At 42.7% G+C, this 12,071-nt stretch overlaps 1 protein-coding gene across 2 annotated transcripts in view; it reads left to right on the forward strand.

The window, feature by feature from the left end:
* Positions 1-433: 433 nt before the first annotated feature.
* Positions 434-12,071, forward strand: part of LOC126236834 (uncharacterized) — a 44,240-nt gene continuing 32,602 nt past the window's right edge. The window contains exon 1 of one of the 2 annotated variants that reach the window (XM_049946435.1): positions 434-529. The gene's annotated coding sequence lies outside the window, so the exon portion shown is untranslated. The remainder of the gene's footprint in view (positions 530-12,071) is intronic. The other variant, XM_049946436.1, reaches the window with a different exon arrangement.

Below are 12,071 nucleotides of genomic sequence, written 5' to 3' on the forward strand. Positions count from 1 at the left end.
CCTTTTGCTGACCTTGTCGTCAGACAGTCGGCTGCCTGAGAAAAATAATACTTGGTGTCCTCGAAAAAGCTATATCAGCTGTTCTCGCCCTCTGACATCACGTGGACTGTATCAATAGAGCAGCTGACCCAACGTAGCGGAGTATGATTTCTCCCATGCACACGATTGATCACAATCACTTACAGCATTTGTTATTCTCCTCATACATTTCAATGAATAGGACGCTGCGCCCTAGCTAACTGAACCTAAGTTTTCTGGAGCCTAGCGGTTTCGCTACACTACCTCGTTTGCCGCCTCCCTGCCTCCAAGCTACGAGAACCTTATCCCCTCCACACTTCCCTATCATTACCGCTCTCACTCCAGATCCGCTATCAACGTGAAGAGTGCCGTTTATAAAGCAGAACGTGCTTTATCAGTTAATCAGAATCCCACTGGCCACCTCTAGAGCGACAGACCTCCTGCAGAACTCAGGGTGCAAATAAATAGGAAACTCAAATCTGCTGCTGACATTTCTCACCTACAGGTAAAGGTTAGTAACGTATGATAAAGCACTTCTTAGGTATTAGAGTTACAACAATCAAACGTAGCATTTCCTTATGTTCATTTTTTTTTTATTTCTGGGCTGATGCGTGTGTAACACGATCGGAAAAACTCCCGTATATGGTTCGTGAAACAACGTTCCAAAAAATGCATAGTATTTTAGCCACAGCTCTATCCTTGAGGATAAAATTGAAAACTCGAAGGCGAAATAATTTTCGTGCCACTAGCCACTCGAACATGGCCAGACATTTCGTGAGAGAACCTGTGATGCGAATAAGCATATACATTGTATAAAAATGTTGTTTTAAATTCGAAAAAAATGGTTCAAATGGGTCTGAGCACTATGGGACTTAACATCTAAGGTCATCAGTCCCCTAGAACTTAGAACTACTTAAACCTAACTAACCTAAGGAAATAACACACATCCATGCCCAAGGCAGGATTCGAACGTGCGACCGTAGTGGTTGCACGGTTACAGACTGAAGCGCCTAGAACCGCTCGGCCACACCGGCCGGCTTTTAAATTCGATTGACGTTATAAATATTCTCTGCATCAGACACATGTCCACTGCATTCGGTATGTTTTTATCATATTTATCTTTGTTTTAAGTCGACGTATTCCATTTTATAACAAACAGCTCGTCTAAAATACAGAATTTTACTTATTTTATCTGCGAATGATTTACTCAGTGACATGCACGATTTAAATATTGTGCACTATCCAACTATTGCAGTAGCACCTTTGCTACCAACGTTATACTTCAAACAAGATCTATAACTCGAACTTTGGCTGAATGACGATTATACGGTTTGTGTTTACTTTTTCAATAATCATTAGAAAAATGGAGTACACTTTAATCATCACACTGTTTAATGTGAAGTCAGAGGGATAGGTATTTGACAACAAGAATTTTATTGATTTATTGCGCATCATATTCGGATTTAAATGAAACTAGTATGTTTGGCACAGTCATTGACGAGAGTAGTATCTGGAATTGAATCACTATTTGAGACACAGCTGACAATTCCCAGTGATGAAACAAAGGAGTTTAGATATTTGATATGTTCGTATCTTTACATTTATTACTAGATTATTTTTCAAAGAAGCTTTTAGTTATGTCACCCTGGGACAAAGGTTTTGGGACTGAATTGCAATAAGGGCCAGTATCGTTGCTTACAGTGATTTCCACCATTCGACACGTGAAACTTTATTTTGTTTCGCAATCACGTTAAATCTGTGTTATAGATTATCATAATGTGTAGGCTTTCACGGCCGTCTTCATTAGTTAGAGTTTCTGAGTTGAGAGGCCGTGGTCGATCTGTTAAACTTCTTCTTCCTGACGTTTCGTTGCCAACTGCGGGCATCATCTTCCGATGTGAGTCAACGACCGGCAGCCAGGGTGTTTAACAATGTGTCACAATTTTTTTTATATACCGCGTACAATTATTGCAGCACTTTTTTTTAAGGTACTGTGCGTTTCGTGTTTTTGCAAACGTTCCCAAAAGCACTGGTTTGTAAGTCTACATAGCTAAAGCGATGTTCGATTATTATTCTCATTCATAGTGATGTATTGTTCTTGTGTGGCTTACGGAACGAGAAGGAGTTAGAAAGCTTGTACTACGTCTTTTAACAGCAAAGTGTACCTGTCTAGCAATTGTATCGATATGTATCTGGCTGTATTCAAACACCTGTAAAATCACACCGGTACATATACTGCACAACGGTAGAATCTGTCATTATTCTGAAGATAACATATTGCGTCTCAACCAGTAAACATCGTGTGTATGCTACTAACGGACAGTTTCTATCCTTATATGTGGGACAAAGAAACTAAATCACAGGTACGTTTATTCTACCAGACACTGAAAATGCCATACCACCTCAAAAGAGTACAATAAGAGGTCGGGTGGCGTAGTTTGTTGTTCTGCAGCTTGACTTACCAGACATTTACAAATCTGACGCCGTGATTCCTCATAGACACTTTACACAGGCAGAAATAAGTCAATATTCCGGACTAGCATTAATCACAAATTGTTTATTTATTATTACTTAAGAAAGGCATGACATGCGAACATTAGTCAGTCTACGGTTATGAAAAAGAATTTAAATAAACCGTTTTTAGAAAAATGGAAATGAGCGTTTGGCGTCATTGGCCTGGAGGCCCCTTAATGGGTAGGTCCAGCTGCCTTGGTGCAGGTCTTATTACATTCGACGCCACACTGGGCGACCTACGCGCCGGATGGGGATGAAATGATGATGAAGACAACACAGCACCCAGTCCCTGAGTCGAGAAAATCCCCGACCTAGCCACGAATCGAACCCCGGGCCCCTTAGGATGGCTGGCCGTCATGAGGACCATTTTTTAAAAATATCTTATTTTGTTAGTTTTATTTCGTTGCATCTGCTCGTGGCGAACGACGCAAGACACCCCTTTCAGTTCGTCGTTGATCCATTAACTCATTTTTTTTATTACAGAGGGCAGCTAACCCTCTGACCGAACACGCTGAGTTACTGTGCCGGCTATTCAGCTACCGGGGCGGACTGTTTATTAGAAGAACTGCTGTGACAAACCGTCTCACAGATTAGTGCAGCACGAAGCAAGTGTTACACTTAATTCAGTCATATGCTGGTTGATTCCTGACTTGGTATTATTAAAAAAGAGATACAGAAAATTTCCCAATCTATCTGGTGAATGAACAATGACTAACTAAAATGCGTTCGCACTGCTACTAGATTCGTAGGAAAACGAAGGTTGTCACACAGTTTCTACATAACACACCAAATTGCGAGGAAAACAGTAACACTTACCGCGTACAGCTGAACGGGACAAAAATTAAAGAGCGACATGTGCTTGTCGTTGAACGCCATACACACACACACACATACACACACACACACACATATCCCAGGGTTTTCAGCTCAGAGTAACTATTGCAACCTAAGTCCTCAATTTAAAAACTGAGGATACTGGACATATTCCAATCTCGGCCTCGCCCTACAGTTTTAACCCTCTACAGCTCCCTCTTACACCATGGATATTATTCCCTGAGGTCTTAACACATGTCCAACCATCATTTCGCTACTCCATCATAGTGCTTTCCATATATTTGTTCCCTTGTCGATTTTTAGAAAGCCTACTCATTCCTTTACTTATTAGTTCGTCTAATTTTCTACTTTCCTCTCTGGAACTACATTTCCAATGCTTCGCCACTCTTGTGTTCCGGTTTTCCCACAGCCCATGTTTCCCTACCATGCAATGCTGTGCGCCAAACTTACACTCTCAGAAATTTCTTCCTCAAATTAAGACGTGTGTTTGATATTAGTAGATTTCTCTTGGCCAGGAATGCACTTAATTCTATGTTATACTGCTTTTCATGCCCTCCTTTCTCTTTCCGTTGCGGGTTACTTTGCTGCATACGTAGCAGAATACTTTGCGATTCCCAGTTCCGGTGTTCTCATTTCTTCTCGTTGCTTTTGTCTTTCTACGATCTACTGTCAGTCCAAATTCAGTAATTATTATGCTGTTCATTCCATTCGACAGATCCTGTAAATGGTTTCACACAGGACAAGTATCACAGTTAGAAACTGTGTGTTTGCTTCCTGGCAGCGTTACTGTCGGCGCTCAGATTCCCAGATCATATTCGTCCAGTACGTGAGAATGAGAGCAAATAGCGACTTCCAACAAATTTAAAGCATAATTTGAAACATTTCCAAACATTTTTCTCCCTTGCGTGCTTGATGTCAAATATTTAAAACATTAAATCGTTTATAAACTAATCAGACGTTTGAAGCTGTTTCTACATGTGAGCTCGAGAAGTATCGGAGTATAACTGGTTAACTATAGAAGACATGGCCATGAAACATATAGAAAGTATCATAAAAAAAAGGTTCAAATGGCTCTGAGCACTATGCGACTTAACTTCTCAGGTCATCAGTCGCCTAGAACTTAGAACTAATAAACCTAACTAACCTAAGGACATCACACACATCCATGCCCGAGGCAGGATTCGAACCTGCGACCGTAGCAGTCGCTCGGCTCCGGATTGTAGCGCCTAGAACCGCACGGCCACTCCGGCCGGCAAAGTCTCATAATCATTGTTAATTGTACTTCAACAGCTCATCTGTAATGGAACATACAATTTCGTATCGGGTACTAATATAACATGAGAGCACTGTTACATATGTATGGGTGTGTTCTTCAGCATGTATATTAGCGACCCATGGTAGCAGTTGAACGTGTATGGCTCGTGAATCGCTCTGAAGTCTCTCGTTCAGTCATTATGGTATGCTGTTCCTCAAGAACACAGTCACAGTCTGTTCACTTCGACTCCATGACGCGTAGAAGCTGTTATCTCGCTTCAAGACGGCTTCACCTTACACGTGTTGAGTTGAGGCGAGGAATACTGTTTTAGTGCTCTACACATTTAAACGCTTCTAAGTGAATTTCACATTTATACCAAATTTAATTGTGTCCTGATGATTCCACAGTAATACTGAAATATCCACGAGCAATAATGAATGTACAGACATCAAAATAAGTTTGGGATCACCCCGGTTCCCAGAACTCCTGAAGATAAACTTTGACTGTGGATTTAGTATCACGGACACAGTCCCTTTGACTGTTCAGAGATGTCACTAAACCCGTCCAAAGATGTAAACAAACTTGCATGAGCCGCGCCTAGTAGACGGAGGGGGCCGATAGCTGATCAGTTCCAGCCATTCCACCAGGAAGGAGGTACACGGCTCGTGTTGTCTGCAGTTCTACCACGCCTGGACGGTCAATACCGCGGTTCGACTGCGTCCGTAATGTTACTTTGTGAAAGGAAGGGCTTTTAACAAGGGAAGGGTCCAGGCGTCTCGGAGTGTACCAAAGCGATTTTGTTCGGACATTGAGGAGTTACAGTAACTGTCGATGACATGCCTCGCTTAGGCCGCCCAAGGGCTACTACTGCAGTGGATGACCGTTACTTACGGATTACGGCTAGTAGCAAACATGACAGCAACGCCACCAAGTTGAGTAGTTCTTTTCGTGCAGCCACGGGATGTCGTTTTACGACTCAAACTGAACATGGCGAATGGACCGGTCAGGGTTGGCATCACGTTCTCTTCACCGATGAATGTCGCTTATGACTTCATCCAGACAATCATCGGAGACGTGTTTGGAGGTAGCCCGATCAGGCTGAACGCCTTAAATACACTGTCCAGCGAGTGCAGCAAGGTGAAGGTTTCATGTTTTTTGGAGTGACATTATGTGGGGCTGACCTACGCCGCTAGTGGTGATGGAAGGCGTCATAACGGCTGAACGATACGTGAATGCCATCCTCCGACCGATAGCGCATCAATGTCGGCAGCAGACTGGCGAGGCATTCGTCTTCATGGACGAAAATTCGCGCCCCCATCGTGTACATCTTCTGAATGACTGCGTTCAGGATATCGAAATAGGCGCGACTAGAGTGGCCAGTATGTTCTCCAGACATAAACCCTATCGAACATGCCTCGGATAGATTGAAAGGGGCTGTTTAAGTACGACGTGACCCACCAGCCTCTCTGAGGGATCTACGCCGGATCGCCGTTGAGGAGTGGGACAACCTGTACCAACAGTGCGTTGATGAACTTGTGGACAGTATGCCACGACGAGTACAGGCATGCATCAGGGCTCTTGCTACTAGGTATTCGAGTACCGTTGTGCACAGCAGTTTGCACCAACACCTCTGGCGGTCTCGCTGTATGGTGGTACAACATGCAATGTGTGGTTTTCATCAGCAATAAAAAAGGTGGAAATGAATGTTTATGTTGATCTCTATTCCAATTGAAGCTTGCACAGGATAGAGTAGCATGGAGAGCTGCATCAAACCAGTCTCAGGACTGAAGACCACAACAACAACAACATTCCAATTTTGTGAACAGGTTCCGGAACTCTCGGAGCCGAGGTGATGCAAAATTGCTTTTGATGTGTGTGTATTGCTGAAAATACCAAGGTCCAGTATAAATAGGTAAGAAGAGTAAATAAAGTTGAGTGCACGTTAGTATCATTATGTATGTTTGTCTTTCTAGAGACGTGAAAGAATCGAATAAATATTCTTCAGTTTCAATCCTCGTGTGTTCCTAAAATTTTTAAACGGTAGATGCCATTGTAAAGACTCCCCCTTTTTTTTGGTCATCAGTCTTATGACTAGACCTGTGCTAACCTCTTCATCTCAGAGTAGCACATGCAACCTACGTTCTCAATTACTTCTTGGATGTATTCCAAACTCTGTCTTCCTCTACAGTTTTTGTCCTCTACAGCTCTCTCTAGTACCATGGAAGTCGTTCCTTCATGTCTTAACAGATGTACTCTCATCTTGTCTCTTCTCCTTATCAGTGTTTTCCACATATTCTTTCCTCTTATGTGTAGAACCTCCTCATTCCTTACCTTATCAGTCCACCTAATTTTCAACATTCGTCTGTAGCAACACATCTCAAATGCTGCGATTCTTTTCTGTTCTGGTTTTCCCACAGCCGAAGTTTCACTACCATACAATGTTGTACTCCAGACGTACATTCTCAGAAATTTCTTCCTCAAATCAAGGTCGATGTTTGATATTAGTAGACTTCTCTTGGCTGGGAATGCCCTTTGTGCCATAGCTAGTCTGTTTTTGATGTCCTCCTTGCTCTGTCTGTCTAGGTTATTTTACTGCCTAGGTAGCAGAATTCCTTAACTTCATTGACTTCGTGACCATCAATCCGGATGTTAAGTTTCTCGCAATTCTCATTTCTACTACTTCCCATTACCTTTGTCTTTTTTCGATTTACTCTCAAACCATACTGTGTACTCATTAGACAGTTCATTCCGTTCAGCAGATCAGGCAATTCTTCTTCACTTTCACTCAGGATAGCAAAGTCATCAGTGAATCGTTTCATTGACATCCTTTCACCTTGAATTTTAATTCCACTCCTGAACCTTTCTTTTATTTCTATCATTGCTTCCTCGATGTACAGATTGAACAGTAGAGACGAAAGGTTACATCCTTGTCTTACACTCTTTTTAATACGAGCACTTCGTTCTTAGTCGTCCACTCTGATTATTCCCTCTTGGTTGTTGTATATGATGTATATGACCTGTCTGTCCCTATAGCTTACCCCTACTTTTTGCAGAATTTAGAACATCTTGCACCATTTTGCATTGTCGAACGCTTTTTCCAGGTCGACAAATCCTGTGAACATGTCGTGATTTTTCTTTATTCTTGCTTCCATTATTAGCCGTAACGTCAGAGTTGTCTCTCTCGTCCCTTTACTTTTCCTAAAGCCAAACTGATCGTCATCTAGGGCATCCTCAATTTTCATATCCATTCTTCTGTTTATAATTCTTGTAAGAAACTTGAGTGTATGAGCTGTTAAGTTGATTGTACCATAATTCTCTCACTTGTCAGCTCTTTACGTCTTCGGAATTGTGTGCATGATGCTTTTTCGAAAGTCAGATGGTATATCGCCAGACTCATATATTCCACACACCAACGTGAATAGTCGTTTTTTTGCCACTTCTCCCAATGCTTTTAGAAACTCCGATGGAATGTTGTCCATCCCTTCTGCCTTATTTGACCTTAAGCCCTCCAAGGCTCTTTTAAATTTTGATTCTAATACTGGATCCACTATCTCTTCTAAATCGACTCCTTTTGTTCTTCTATCACATCATACAAATCTTCCCCCTCATAGAGGCTTTCAATGTATTCTCTCCACCTATCCGATCTCTCCTCTGCATGTATCAGTGGAATTCCCGCTGCGCTCTTAATGTTACCACCCTTGCTTTTTATGTCACGGAAGGTTGTTTTGAGTTTCCTGTAGGCTGAGTCTGTCCTTCCGACAATCATTTCTTTTTCGATGTCTTCACATTTTTCCTGCAGCCATTTCGTCTTAGCTTCCCTGCACTTCCTATTTATTTCATTCCTCAGCGATTTGTATATCTGTATTCCTTATTTTCCCGGAACATTTTTCTACTTCTTCCTTTCATCAATCAACTGAAATATTTCTTCCGTTACCACGGTTTCTTTGCAGTTTCCTTCTTTGCACCCATGTTTCCTTCCCAGCTTCTGTGATGGCCCTTTTTAGAGATGCACATTCCTCTTCAACTGTACTGCCTACAGAGCTACTCCTTATTGCTGTCTCTATAGCGTTAGGGAACTTCATGCGTATTTCGTCATTCCTTAGTACTTCCGCATCCCACTTCTCTGCGTATTGATTCTTCCTGAATAATGTCTTAAACTTCGGCCTACTCTTCATCACTACTATATTGTGAGCTGAGTCTGTATCTGCTCCTGGGTACGCATTACAATCCAGTATCTGATTTCGAAATCTCTGTCTGACCATGATGTACTGTAACTGAAATCTTCCCGTACCACCTGGCCTTTTCCAAGCATACCTCCTCCTCTTTTGATTCTAGAACAGCGTATTCACTATTACTAGCTGAAACTTGTTACAGAACTGAATTAGCCTTTCTCCTATCTAATTCCTTGTCCCAAGCCCATATTCTCCTGTAACCTTTTCTTCTACTCCTTCCCCTACAACTGCATTCCAGTCCCCTATGACTATTAAATTTTCATCCCGCTTTACATACTGTATTACCCTTTCAATACCCTAATAAACTTTCTCTATCTCTTCGTCTTCAGCTTGCGAGTCGGCATGTATACCTGAATTATCTTTGTCGGTGATCGTAGGTGTCGATTCTGATAAGAACGATCCTATCACTGAACTGTTCACAGAAACGCACTCTCCGACTTACCTTCCTATTCAGAACGAATCCTACACCTGTTATAACATTTTTTGCTGCTGTTGATACTACTATATACTTATCTGACCACAAGTGCTTGTCTTCTTTAATTTTCACTCACCCCTGCTGTATCTAGATTGAGCCTCTGCATTTCCCTTTTCAGATTTTCTAGTTTCCCTACCACGTTCAAGCTTCTGACATTCCACACCGACTCGTAGAACATTATCCTTCCATTTATTATTCAACCTTTTTCTCGTGGTAACCTCCCACTTGTCAGTACCCTCCCAGAGATCTGAAGGGGTACTACTCCGGAATCTTTTGCCAATGGAGAGGTCATCATGACACTTCTTCAGTTACAGGCCACATGTCCCATGGATACACGTTATACGTCTTTAATGCAGCGGTTTCCATTGCCTTCTGCATCCTCATGCCGTTGATTATTGCTGATTCTTCCAACTTTACGGGCAGTTTCCCAACCCTAGGACAAAAGAGTGCCCTGAACCTCTGTTCCCTCCTCTTCCCTCTTTGACAAACCGTCGGCAGAATGAGGGTCAACACTTCTTATGCTGGACGTTTTCCGCCACCAATGCTGATTATTAATCAAAATCTAAGTAGTGGCGGGATTCGAACCCAGGATCGACGACGTTTTAATTACAAGCTGTTGACACTACCCCGTGACCACAGGTCCAATTGAACCGCTTCCACCATTTATATTTGACTGGCTTACAGCGTTCACTCTGCAACAAAGATAAAAGAAATAAAAGTAAATATAACTGAGTTGTAGCTGGCTCATGCTATGTGTTGGATTAAATCGTGGACGCTATTCTATGATTAGTCTCCCACGGTTATCACGATTATGCTGTTATCCCAACTTTCTGCGGGTGGCAGCAGCGGAGTGTATCGATATTCGCACCTTGGACTATCTTTGGCCTGGCGCTTATAGTTTCTGGCTGGGCTGTGTGCGGGCAGTTGGTCGGTTGGCGTGAAGCAGTGAGGAAATCTCCTTGGCGCATAGTTTGGCCGGGCCTGCTGGTGGCCTCTATGCAGTGTCGGAGTGTGTGGTGCTGTTCCCATTGCTACGAGGTTCGTAGTTCACCGATCCTGGACATGAAAGCTGAGTTTTGACTTAATCTACCAGCAATACGCAACTGCTCACATTGTGTCGTTTGGAGTTCGTTATCAGGTGTTGGGATATTCTCGCGAGCAACAACATGTGTTTTCAAGTTGGCAAATGTTAGCCACCCTAAGGTGGAGTTTAACTGTACGTGGGAATTGAACTGAAGTGCACCAGTGGAATCTTCTGCCTTGTTCAATGTTTTGGTTACCTACCCTGGCTGTTGACGTAAATTCAGGCACTGTATTTTCCTCATCGTGTTGTCACTGTCCAGCAAGGTGTGTAGCTTGACAGCTCAATGTATAATTGGTTGTGGGCGCCAATACCGTGTACGTTGTTTCATTGAACTCCCTGTTGTGTGGGGGTAGGGTGAACCGGAAGTTATCTTGTCGGTGGGTCCGTTGACTGTCTGTCGGTTGGGTTGTCGTCGGATCGACAAAGGTTGGGCCGACTGCCTGCCTCACTTAAGTGAGGGTCAGTGTTTGAATTCCAGGCCGACCCTCGGAAACTTCTGAGCGCCGTTGGGTGTACTGCCTTTTCTTGTTTGTTCCTGTTGTTTGTACTTGTATGGCTTCTAGCAGATTTTTAGACTAAGGTTCTTTAGAACCTTAAGGCGTCAGATGGTTTGAGCCTTTGGCCTAATTTAAGGACTGGTTTATGTAAAGCCATTGGCATTTTTAGAATTAATGTTATTGAGTCTTACATGTTGGGCCTTCAGCCGATTTTGAATTAAAGTTGTTCTGCTCTTAAGCTGTTAAATGGTTTGGGCCTTCAGCGTAATTTAAGAACTGTTTTTCATAATGCTTTTGGTACTTTTAAAATTAATGAGTCTTAAGTGTTGGCCCTTTGGCCGATTTTGAATTTAAGGTGTTTGCTCTTAAAGTGTCAAGTTCTTTGGGCCTTCAGCCTAATTAAGGAACTGTTTTAAGATAAGGCTTTGCCTTTTAAATTTATGATTTTGCTTGAGCTTTAAGTTACTGGCTTTCACCCGTTTTTAAATTAAAGTGGTCTTGCCCTTAAGGCAAGAGATTGTATGGGGCATTCAGCTGTTAATTAAGTTCCACAACTAAAGCTGTGTTTTTTTTAATTTCTTGGCACTTGTAATGTTTAATCAAATACGATGTTGTATGTTCGAGGGTAACTGACAGCTGCTTGTTTTGGCACCTTTACAAAACTTAAACTACCTGTCCTGTCCTGCAGGTTTAGCAGGGCGTATCACTGGTAGCAGAGCGTAGTTGCGCTTGTGCTTGCCATTCTAGTTGCTGTCAGTTTCACTCTTGTTTCGTTTGTGTTCTGTGGCACGATATTGTTTTGGCTGTTACTTGTTTCAGGTGCTTATCGTCATGGCAGTGAGACAGTTTCCAGGGATAGGCCTGCTGAGAAAGGAACACTTGTTTGTGTTGGCAAACCGGCCGGTGTGGCCGAGCGGTTCTAGGCGCTTCAGTCTGGAACCGCGCGAGCGCTACGGTCGCAGGTTCGAATCCTGCCTCGGGCATGGATGTGTGTGATGTCTTTAGGTTAGTTAGGTTTAGGTAGTTCTAAGTTCTAGGGGACTGATGACAAATGTTAAGTCCCAAAGTGCTCAGAGCCATTTGAACCATTTTTGAGTTGGCAATATGGCGCCAAGCGGTTGATGGCAGTGTTCCAGAATTGGTAAACCATTTGCTAGTTGCC

Source organism: Schistocerca nitens, chromosome 2, assembly GCF_023898315.1.
Source record: "Schistocerca nitens isolate TAMUIC-IGC-003100 chromosome 2, iqSchNite1.1, whole genome shotgun sequence".
In the NCBI taxonomy this organism is placed as follows: domain Eukaryota; kingdom Metazoa; phylum Arthropoda; class Insecta; order Orthoptera; family Acrididae; genus Schistocerca; species Schistocerca nitens.